This window comes from Sturnus vulgaris, chromosome 7 (assembly GCF_052056855.1).
Source record: "Sturnus vulgaris isolate bStuVul1 chromosome 7, bStuVul1.hap1, whole genome shotgun sequence".
NCBI lineage: Eukaryota > Metazoa > Chordata > Aves > Passeriformes > Sturnidae > Sturnus > Sturnus vulgaris.
In genome coordinates this window covers 6,862,809-6,875,540 of record NC_142249.1, presented here as the reverse complement: position 1 = coordinate 6,875,540, position 12,732 = coordinate 6,862,809, and the positions used below count along the sequence as shown (strand labels likewise).

The 12,732-nt window shown below is 44.6% G+C and overlaps 1 protein-coding gene across 3 annotated transcripts in view; it reads right to left on the bottom strand.

Annotated features, from left to right (window-relative positions):
* The window catches only part of ERBB4 (erb-b2 receptor tyrosine kinase 4), a 548,792-nt gene that overhangs the window by 386,266 nt on the left and 149,794 nt on the right, over positions 1-12,732 (bottom strand). The window lies entirely within an intron of this gene.

The window sequence follows — 12,732 nt, the reverse complement described above, 5'->3', positions numbered from 1 at the left end:
GTTTATTTTTACCTTCCTGTAAATGCTCTCCCCGTGTGCAGTTTTGACCCCATTATGTAAAACAGCACCAGAGCTCAGCCCAGCTCACCTCTTGGCAAGTCACTGTCCCTCACCACAGGGGAAATAATCTCTCTTTTTATCTCACATCCTTCTGAATGCTGCAAACCAAGAGGCATTAGCGTGGCACAAGCAATTTAAAAGGAGGAACGTGTTAGGTGCCTCGGTAAATCCCTAATTCTAATCCCTGCCTGGATCATTTCAGTGCACACCTTTAGGCTCTCGTGATTTAGAAGGAAATTCAGTTCTGTTTTTCTTTCCCAAGGTGATCCAAGTGATTCTGTATGGATGGAGACCTTCAACCCCCACAGTCCTCCAGGCAAGGAGCTTTGGGAGGAGCTGCAGGAACAATCAAGTGATTATGGGCAAGGTTTGCTTTGCATCCCATCTTTAGGCACCAGAGGCTTTAAGGCACACCCTAAACACAAGGAATAAATGGGACATGGAGGATGGATCCATGGAGGGAGGGATGGATGGATGGATGGATGGATGGATGGATGGATGGATGGATGGATGGATGATGGATGGATGGGGGATGGATGATGGATGGATGATGGATGGATGGATGGATGGATGGATGGATGGATGGATGGATGGATGGGGGATGGATGATGGATGGATGATGGATGGATGGATGGATGATGGATGGATGGATGATGGATGGATGGATGGATGATGGATGGATGATGGATGGATGGATGGATGATGGATGATGGATGGATGGATGGATGGATGGATGGATGGATGGATGATGGATGGATGGATGGATGGATGGATGATGGATGATGGATGGATGATGGATGATGGATGGATGATGGATGGATGGATGGATGATGGATGGATGATGGATGGATGGATGATGGATGATGGATGATGGATGGATGATGGATGGATGATGGATGGATGATGGATGGATGGATGATGGATGGATGGATGGATGGATGGATGATGGATGGATGGATGGATGGATGGATGATGGATGGATGGATGATGGATGATGGATGGATGATGGATGGATGGATGATGGATGATGGATGGATGACGGATGATGGATGGATGGATGGATGGATGATGGATGGATGATGGATGGATGATGGATGGATGGATGATGGATGGATGATGGATGATGGATGGATGGATGATGGATGATGGATGATGGATGGATGGATGGATGATGGATGGATGGATGATGGATGATGGATGATGGATGGATGATGGATTGATGATGGATGGATGATGGATGATGGATGGATGGATGGATGGATGATGGATGATGGATGGATGATGGATGGATGATGGATGATGGATGGATGGATGATGGATGATGGATGGATGGATGATGGATGGATGGATGGATGATGGATGGATGGATGGATGATGGATGATGGATGATGGATGATGGATGATGGATGGATGGATGGATGATGGATGGATGGATGGATGGATGATGGATGATGGATGATGGATGGATGATGGATGATGGATGATGGATGATGGATGGATGGATGGATGATGGATGGATGGATGATGGATGATGGATGATGGATGGATGATGGATTGATGATGGATGGATGATGGATGGATGGATGGATGGATGGATGGATGGATGATGGATGGATGATGGATGGATGGATGGATGGATGGATGGACCTTGCCTTGGAACAAGATCCAAATCCATTAACAAAGCAGCAGTGGTGGAGGATGTCCTGTGTGCTTTGCTAGGCAGACTGAAGGCAAAGCACCTGGCTCTTCCCTTCAGCTTCCAAGGGTTTTAAAGTACACCACTTTAGAAAATTGTGATCTCCTGAGCTTCACAGAGGGCTAGTGGACTTGCTGTCATGTCTGCCCTAGGCTGGCACTGCTTCCATGACCAGTGGGCAATGCAGGAGGGGAATAGTTTGGAAGCTGGCTCTGCAAGGATTCCCCCAATTCAGGGATGGGTAGGTCAGACCCTAATAAAAGGAGATATTTCTTTGAGTGGTATTTACTCCTCTCCTCTGACACTATTTTAGGAGCCACAATTGAGAGTGGGAAGCATTACACAGATCCTGAGCATTCCTATGCTTGAACTGCTGGAAACTGTGAGAACCAGCAGTATCACATTATTGCTTGGGTTAGACTCTGCTCCTCTGCTCCCAGCATTTTCCTCACCTTCCCAACTGAGTGGGCACACAAGCTTTGCCTGTTCTGGCAGCTGCACTTCAAGATTCAAACATCTGAAATGCCAGAGTGGCAGATGACAGGAAAAAAAAAAAATAAGAGAAAAAAAGAGGACAAAAAAAAAAAAAAGAAAAGCAGTTTCAGGCTGTGTCATAAGTGAATCCTGAAGTTATTTTACTGACTCACTAAAATCTCTAACACTGGGGAGAAACAGAGTCACATAGAGGAAAAAAAAAACACTCTGAAATTGCACAAGTGAGTTTTAGAATCATCTGACACTTATTGAAAGAAAAACCAAAACTCAGCTGAGTGTAAGTAAAAATAAGGCTCAATTGTGGTCTGCCTGATCTCCCTGGGCAGCCCTGTTACCCATTGCTCCTCAATCACTTCCTTCCTCACATCCCACAAACCCCTCAGCCTCCAAGGTTGCCCATAATATTCAGTTTTTTCCACCCCTCCACGATGCACAAATTGCACAGCATAAAGCTTCTGCTGCACCAAAGAGTACAGTGAGAATTGAATTCACTCTGTGTTTGAGCCATCTTACTCAACAAATTATCCAGGAGTCCCTGTTCTGCTGAACACTTTGCATTTAAAGGGGGAGATTTGCCTCTGATTGGATTATAATGTAAGTGAAAATTCAGGCGTATTAATGATAAAATCCTTAATTAAGGGTAGAGATAAATGTATAGTCATGGGGCATATGAGTAACTAACTTTTAAAGAGAGATTATTTCTCCAAATAAAAAGGCAGAAATAATCCTTTCTAAACCTGCCTCATTTTTAATACTTGCTGCCAACAGCTAGATCTGCTTTTTTCCATTCCTGATACACCATAAAACCTTACAGTGTGTAATATCTCCTCTGTGTATGTGTCATATCACTTACTCAACAACAAAAAAACCCTGTAAAACTGAAAAAACATCTGGGAAAAAGTGGTGATGGGGGGAGGTTCCTAACATCTGGGAAGGCCTGATGTTCTGTAGGGAACCTGCAGGGAAGGGAAGGCATGGGGACCATGTGTGAGTCACTTGGCAGCCCATCCTCCTGACATCCATCTCCAAGCAGTGAAGGACGAGGAGGAAATTGCACCATTACCAGGAACACTGCAAATCATGGCAGGTGACAACCTGAGGAACAGCTAGAGGGATCCTGATAAACCTGAGGATGGACTCTGCCAGAAGCCTAGTGAGGTCTGATAAGCCAAGGGCCAGTTTCAGCATCGAGCTGCAGGGTGACACCATGCAGTGGCCAGTGGAGCTGTGGCCCACAGAAGGGCCAGAGGGCTACCAGAGGCACTGAGGTGTCTTTGGGGGTCCCTGTGCTAGTAGAGAGGAGGTAACCAGCTGCTCACACTTTTTCTCCTGCAAGCAGCAGGGTCCCATCCCTGCATTCAGGGATGCTCCTTGAACCAGCCTGTGTCACCCACTCTGGTGCTGGGGCTTCCCTGGAGCAGGAACCTGAGCTGTGTCATCTCCAAAGGGCCACTTCTGGGGACATCTCTGTCCTCCTGCACCCCCAAAACAGGTAAAGGATTCTAACAGCATCTCTGCAAACTACTTATCTTACTTACTCTGGGACTTAAGCTCTCTATCACAGCCAGGCAACAGAATGAATAAATTTGCCTTCTCTCAGGCAGTATCAAAGATATGAATAAAGCATTACAAGGCAATTTCAGGAACGTAGATCTTTGAACTGTGCTCTGCCTTACACCCCCAACCACAGCAGCAGAGAGAAAAATCCCTATTCAGCACACTGGGATCTTCTTTTGATGTTGACTAGAGAGGGAAGAGACCATGCTCAAACCATATAGATTATTGGTCAGTGTATAAAAAAAAAAAATCCTCGTGAAAGATGAGCCCTGCCTGGACTCACACACGCTGCTGCAGCATAAATAGCAGTGAGATTTACAGCCAGGAGCCTCTGTGTCCTTTGACAATGCCCTGTCTAAGCAAAAAACAAGTGAGACCCAGTGGCTCCCTGCCAGCCCACTCCAGCTAAAGGCCTCGCCACACCAGTCCTGTCATTACACTCATGAACAGCTTATATGAAAACAGGGAAAACTGTCCATCACTTACTTCAACCTCAGCCTAAAATGATTTATTCATGCTAGCTTTTGCTCCCTTTATTCCGGGCATCTTTTTCTTTCCCTTCCCCATCTCCTTTTTCATTTAGCCAGCATTTCCAGAAGTGGCCCCTGACTCACAGTCCTTAGGCTCATACACATTAACAAGGCTGAGGATTCAGATCACAATAAGGTCAGGGAGCTCCAAGGTGGGATCCTAAAGATGGGAGTTATCCCACATCAAATGCTGCTTTTCAGCACACCACTTTTGGCTCTTTCCTTCCACTTTTTTAGAGCCTCATCCTGCAGGAAAATTCACCTAAAGCACCTACTCAGTGTAGCAGGATTGCTGACAGATTTAGACCAGGTTTTCCTTGAGGTCTCAGCCCTGTAAGCTCCCAAAGCACGTGAGCAATGCCCTTGACTTGTGGGAGCTGCTCACATGTTTTAAGAGGCACAAATGCCTCTGAGCTGGCAGGAGCCAGACGTGCACAGGCATAGAGCAAGCTTTAAACATGGGGAAAACTGTCCAGTTAATAAATTACTTGTTAACTGATTCTCCAGGCTCGAACAGAGCAACTCCAGCGAGAACAGCACAGAAGAAAAACGTGAATTTGGAGCCCAGCCCTGCAGAACCCCCAGCTCCTTCCCTTCCCAGGGAATTCCAAGAAGGCTGCATCAGGCTCCCAGCCCAATGCATGAGCAGGCACTTCATGCCAAACAGAATCATCCTTTAATTTTCTCAATTACCTCAGTAACCAAAAGCACACGTCCAGAGCTCTGCCATATTTCTGTCAGTAAGTCATGCTTTCTCTGCAGTAAATTCAGTTAGTTATTCTCCACAAAGGAATTGCTTTTAAAGACATCCCACTACATATCTGTGCTGTATTTGTGAAGGGAAAAGAACTTCTGACCTGGAATTGCACTCAGTGAAACATCTGTAGGCATCCAAGATAATATATTCTCTAATGTGAAGACACAGCATTTTAAATGTGACATATTTAATGCTTTTAATTTAACCACATCAGCATCACCGTGGAATGGAGTTCCTCAGAATCACAAATATGCACACAAAATATAAATCTTTATATTTCTATATATAGATATACTTTTATATTGACAGAGTTTTCCTTAATTTGCTTATATATTTTTTTACAGGGTTTTCCTTTACTTGTTTTTATACATTTAATGTTTATATTCTGCAATTTTCTTTTTATCAAAGCTGAAATTCCCATAAATCACAGCATTTCTGGAGTTTGGGTTTCAGGAATACCAAACATCACAGCATCGATTTTGAAAGGAAACAAAACAGGAATTAGGGGAATCTGCAGATATTCAGCATGTGAATATTAGACTGGATGCTTTGGTATGGCAGAGTCACAGCTTACACAATAATTTCACACAGCTAAAAATAAGAGTTCATACACTGTATCTTGGAAATAAATTTAAGATGCAAAAGCAGCTATTCTGCTTCAGGGCTGCTTAAAGTTACAGAAACTTTTATCATTACAGCATCCAAACCTTTCCTTACACAGCAAGGAGCTTTGCTGACCATGACCATGAACTGGCAGGATCAAAACTTGCCCCTGTTTTTAGGAGACAGATCCCCCAGCATGCAGCAAAACACCCCAACCATCTCTGGCAGTGAATATTTCTCCCAATCTCATGATTTTCATCAGAATTCCTCCTAAAATCCTGCATTTCCAGCTTTTCTCATTGATAATAGCTCAGGGCAGATTCTCTCCCATGGGAAATGGTCAGCCCTGATTTTAATGCTGGTTTTCAAACACTTTCCTAAAGGAAGGGAGGGGTGGGGAAAAATGGCCCCACCAGCACCCATATCTAAATATATATTTAAAAAATAATAATTATATATAAAGATTAAATAAATAATATAATATTTTCATAAAAAACAAAAGCATGCACCAGTCACTGGGGGAAACAGCAACAAAACTCTGTTGAGATTAAAGCCATGAACCTTTGGAGCAACTGACTGCCTGCCAGAAACCTGTGCAAAAGCACAGGGCAGCATTACCCAGCCCTTTGCTGGGCTTCCCAGCTCTGCAAGGGAGAGCAGAGCCCCCCCAGTTCCTGCCAATTCCCATCATCTCAGAGCCAACAGCCCTTTCCATCCAACCCCTGTAAAAAGCAAGGACTCACCACCAAATTCTCAGCTAATGCCAGTTTTTTTATCTGGCCAGATGGATGTAACAGGCAAGACCCCACACTAGCAATGATGAGCAGCATCATTCTCCCGTGTCCCCTGTCTCTCCAGGGAGCAGGTGTAATGAAAATCCCTATTTTTAGTTTCCATTCCTTATCCCTCACCCTTCCCTGCAGCCCTGCTATCTATTTTGATGGAAGACGAATGTGTCCGTGCCTTTCAGTATAACCTGAGAATTTTCTTCCAAAGCAACTCCCAAAAATTCTGGCTTGCCTTTAGCCTTTTACTTCTTATTTGGATAAAAATCTGAGACGTGGCCATTTGTACATGAAATTAGGATTTCTGAAGAGAAGTAGGCTAAAGGAACCAAAAAGCAACTCCGTGATAAGCAGAGCTAATAATAATAATTATTATTGATAATAATTGATAATCCTTCACAGGGGCACAGCAGCACTTGTGCCCAAGGGGGGCCCATTTGTCACCCACCACACAGCAAAAGGGACAAGGCATCCACAGCACAGCAACACCAGGTATAGCTGAAAAATACCCTAAAGAAGGTTTCCTGATACAGAACCACATTTTCTGAAGTTTTCCTTGCCAGAAAGGACAGGGTTTTTTTCTGGCTGTGAGGTTTAGGGTTTTTTGTTCACTCTGGCACCTCCCTGGGATGATGGCAATGATGAAGAAATGACTGCCAAATTCTTTGTCCCCATCACCTGAAGGACCAAGAACTTTGCTCCTCTCATTCCTTCAATTAAACACGTAAGGATAACATCTTACTGGAGTTCACAGTCCCAATACCTGATAACTGAGTACAAAAACATAATATTCAGACTTAAATAGCCAACCTTCATTTATGAAAAGCATTGCCAACAATAACTAGAAAGTTTTGTTTTTAGAGCAAGCATTCTTGGCAATTATTTGTGATAATTGTATCTCAAGCTGGTGTGATTTCATAAACAGTGAGATCTCACACAGAGCTAGGAATAACACCTTTTTTTTAATATTCCTCATGCAAAATAAATGAAGAATTACAAACTCTGAGGGTTAAACTAAGATAGTAGAAAGATATTGGAGTGATAAAACACCTGCATTTAAACAGAGCACCTTTTTTGGGGGAACTGTACTAAAGGCTCTAATTACAAATCCTAAAATCATAAAAGTTTGTTTGCTGGGAGGGTGGCAGGGTCAGGGCTTCTGTGAGAACTAAGCAATGGCACAATTTTACAAACTTATCAAAAAGAAGTAAAGCAAATTTTCAGCCACAAAGACAGCACAGAAAACCTTGTCTGTCATTGCTATGATGGTCATGGGACCTGGGCTGGCCAGCAGACCATCCAGGACAGGGAGAGGAACACAGACTGCTCCCCCAGCCCAGTCAGACAAATACAATAAATACACTTTGTATATGCAGCTGTACAGCCTAAAGAGCCTTCCTGCCCTGCCCCATCACCGATTTTCCATGTAGCTCCTTCAGAAAGGAGGTGGCACTGTGCACAAAGTCCTTTAGCTGCTTACCAAGTCTGCAGAGGAGCAGGTATTTTTCCATGCATCTTTAATGTTAATTACATTATACACAGTTGCAAAAGCACACAGGGGACAAGAGTGCACCTTTTAATTAAGTATTACTATTGCTTCCACTGTCTCTCACCCTCATTCTCATCAGAGCACCAACCTTTATGCTGCTACTTAAAAAATGTTATTCTCTCAGACTAGGAAAAAAAAAATAAAAAACACCACATGGCATCTCAAAAATGTTTCCTGGGAATGGCTGGCTGAAAGGGGGACAACCTCTCACCCAGTGCCCCTCATCTATCAACATCCATGGACTCACACACCTTACCAAAAACACACACCAAGTCCACAGCTCACACCCCCTCTGCTCTTTGCTGGCCTCACCACTTCTCATTCCTGCAAATCACAAGCATTTTTACTTATCTGGCACTAAATTGTAAGAACAACTTGAAAGGATGTTCAACACAGTCAGTAAATACTATAAATCCCAGTGAATGTACGTAGTCATACACAAATCAAACAAGATCATGAAAACTGATCTGTAAATGCACCTATGCAGAACAATTTTTTCAGGGATTTCTCCTGCAACTCCTTTATTGAGCTAGAGAGTATCTCTTATCCATCACTGTTGCTTTAAATTTATTAAATCAAATTCTAAGAATGGGTTATAAGGCCAAAATGAGGTAAATTTTACTTTTAAAAAACCAGAATGCTTAACAGTGCACTCCTTGCATGGGAGTCAAATCACTCAACTGTATTTCAGCTTCTCCCCTCCACATGCTGCTGTAACACACAGAGCTACAAGAACAGCCCTTGATGATTTAGCTCTTCCACGCTGAGAAAAGCTTGAAAAATTGTTCTCCATCTTATTAATTTGAAACAGTTTTAGTCTGAACTACAGACACAATGGGGTGGTGAGTCCAAGTTAACCATTCTATTAAAAAAAAAAATTCAAGAAGTCTGCAAGAACAAAGAACCAAATGAAACTATCACGATCGTGCTTGAGATGAGCAGAATAAGCATTCTTTCAAGTAGAGCACTGCACACCCTCTTTATTCAGTGTGTGTTTATGCAATGAGTGTGCAAGTTCTGTACAAGTGTGTCACAGAGAGCTCTGTCACTGCAGGACTGATGATGATAATAGGCTCCAGTGGGTGTGTTCTGCTCAACAAATTCGACTTCATATCTCCAAGGAACTCAAGTGATTTTTTAAAAAACACCCGAACTTCTCCTAAGCTGTCCCACCCTCACAGGGCCCTGCATGGAGGCGTGCACACACGATGGATAATTTAATTTAGGGTTAGCACGCTCAAACTGAACATGTTTCTGCTCAGCAGAGGGGTTCTCAGACTGGCACTGTCACAGCACCCTGCTCTTCATCTGGGGGGAATATCTGGAAAATACACAGAGTGCATTATTGTTCAAAGTTCAGTGGAGATGGTGAAACAAACTAACACCAGTAGGAGTCCATTTACATTTTTATATTCCAAGAGACAAGGCTGGCTCGTTTACCTTCCCCCTAATGAAAAGGGGAATCAGGCTCACAGTAATCCAGTTAAAAAGCCTCAGGTAGTGCGTGGAGCAAGTGCTGTGGGATGCAGCTGTCAGCAGGAAAAGAGGCAAGCCCAGGGTGCTGGGATGGGAGCTGGTGCTGCAATATTCACGTGTGGTTTGGGGGCAGCAGAGCCTGTTCCTGCAAGACAAATTCAGAGCTAAAAGGATATGGCAGCCCTCCACACTGTAGTCTGATTGCATTAGACTGAGCACAGCACAAGAAATAAATATTCAGACAGGGTGGAGGGCAGCGTGAACACATCCAGGTGTCAGCTCTGATCCGGGAGGAGCCAACAGCACCGTCCTGCTCCTGTGCTCAGCATCCCTCAGTGCCCATCATCCACACGGTGTGCAGGCTCAGCCCCTGGGCCCGGCTCCTGGGCAGCTAAAACCCACTGCCAGCTTGCCCCCGTGCCTCTCAGTGCCTGGGCTGGCTCATCCATCGCTGCCAGCCCATCAGCTGCTGAGCATCAGGAAGGAAAGGGAAAATCTCCGAGCCCTATCGGCGCTCCCGTAGGCAATTAAGAAATTTGTGAGCTTGCAACTTCCCAGGAGGTAGTGGGCTTAATTAAACTTGAAGCAGTTCATTGGAAGAGGGTGGTGTGACCCTCTCTCTGCCAGGCTTTGGGCCCATGGAAACCCCTCACTGGTAGCTACCTTAGCTCTGAGTATCAGGATAAATGTTTTCATATGCAAATCGAGCAGCATTCCTCAGTGCCCTGCCTACAGAGAAGCTTTATTGCTTCTCCCACACAGTGGTGCCCAGCCAACAACAAAAGGCAACCTGTGTTTATAGGGCACTGGCCTGACATTCAAAAAATCTGTGCTCAAAATACTCAGCTGTGCCAAATGTCAGCAATGTGATGTGGGAGGTCAAACACTGCTCTGTCTCACAGTTGCCACATCAGGAAAAATGGAAACAATTTGTACTTCTCTCACACTCAGCCTGTACAAACCCATGAAGTTTTCAGAATGGGGGATGGACTCAAGGTACCCTCCCCATATTGTCAATGCCATCTCACACAAGAAGAGGAGATAAAAAACACTGGGCCAGGTGCTACATCCTCTCCCCTCCTGCTTCTCGGGCTGTCACAAAACCAATTCACACTGTGGACGTCTGGTCAGTGCCACGGGCAGCCCCAGCCCTGTCTGGGCTTGGCAGCCACCTGGCACCTGGCACATGGCACAGGGGCTTTGCCAGGGGGACGTGGGCAACGAGAGCCCCTCTGGGGGCACAGAGGCTTTGACCAGAGAGATGTGCATCCCTTGCTGAAGTGTTTGACCCAGCTACAGCTGGGACAGCAGAACCAGAGGAATACTAGTCAAGGTGCCAATTTGTGACAGCAGAGATTCTGCTGGATTCAGACTAATTGCCCACCATTAGCTGTAATTGGTGCACATTCTCCAAGGCAGGGAGAACCTCTGCTTGTGTTAGGAGAAGCCACCATAGCTCCAAGGGGTGAAGAACCATCAAGCACATTCCCTACAGTAAGGTTAGTTAGGGCAAGTGCAGTGTCCCCAGAGATGCTCCATCAAAACCAGCCAGGTTCCTGCTCTGCTCACCCTGTGCAGGGCTTCATCACCCACAGCAGAAAATGTACCTCTCAAAAATACCCACTGTGATGGGGAACCAAGCAGCTAAACACATTATCCAGTGATGCAGGTGAAGCCCAGAATGCTCGTGGCAGTGGATTGCCCAGAAAAGCACCACAGAAGGGTGCTCAAGTAACCAAACAATATCTTGTGCTATGGGCTGTATTAAGAAAATGCCATAAAAAAACCCCCACAAGCTGTAAATGACACTAACAAGGTGTGTGGACGGGGATTTTCATGACACATCCTGCCCATCTGAACATGACACAGCCTGAAATCAAAGCTGACAGCACAAAGGGAGGAAAAATTACCACAGTGATACAACCTGAGGTTGTGGCTGCCCAGATCCTGTTCTGACATCTGAAAAAGCACTGGCCCACAACAGTGAACCAAGACAACTTAATTGCTGCTTCATGATAATTACTGTTGGTTGGCTGTTCTTCCTTCAATACACATTAGCCCATCTGAGCTGTTTAGGGTTATGTTTGCAGCCTCCTGGGGTCTCCAGCACCACCCCATTATATCTTAGCTAGAACAGGGTCATCCCAAAAAACCATGGCAGAACAACAGGATCAAGCAGGGCTGGGAACAGTGGAATGAAGCACCCAGAATCCATAATAATTTCTTCTGTGCTGCTTTTGAACGTTGCTGAACTTTCCTGGCAACTGTTCAAGCATTCTCACTGCTCAGCCAAGGCTCTCTATGGTGGAAAGCAGAAAATACTACAATTGTCTGAAAAGAGGACAGCAAAGTTGAAGTGCATCAAGAAATAAAAAAAAAAAAAAAGAAACAAAACCAAAAAACACCAACAAGATTTGTAAGGGGGAAGGAAAACTGTAAACATAAGCACTGTTTTCTCCTAAATTAACAGTGTGGCTTCATGCACCTGGCAGAGTGCACTGCAAAAATCTACCAGTTCACATTCCTGCCCAGCACAAAATCTGCCTTTACTATGGGTTACCCAATGCATTCTGTCCTGCCTGATTTCACATGGTGAAGGGCTTTGAATTTGAAGGTTTTATAATATAGTAATAGGTGTGGGACAAGATGGAGGATTTTGGGTGGTGTCTCTTTTGGTGTTCTTCTTCCTTCTTCTTCATGGTTTCAGGCAGTGGTTTCTGGTTGGACAGTCAGTGCTGCACTGCAGGTCACAGGAATTTCATTATTGGGTCAAAAGTATAAATAATATAGGTGTTAATTGTCTATTGGACTGCTTAGCTTTAAAAGACCTTGTAGCAGCTGAATTCAGCTCCATTTTGCTCACTTTTGAAGAGTTGCAGATAAGATTTAATAAACAACCAAGCCTGAACACAATAAAGTCATCTCCTTCGTGTTTTTAATCCTGACTCTGAGTGAAGGCAGAAGAAAATGAAGACAAGCCACTAATTAAGTGGGGCATCATTTACACAAAAATCCTTCTGCAAGTCTTTGGAGAAAGACAGCAAGGCTCCCATGGATTATGTGGTTGGACCCAGTGCAGGGCTCTTACTCCACACAAGTAAAGCACAGTGGATTGGCAGCACCAGTGGACATGCAAGTGATGAGGAGTCTCCAGACAGCCATCACTTCTGAGGGATGCACCTTCTGTGTGCCATTACACAGGGCACTGAACTCAATTCTCACTA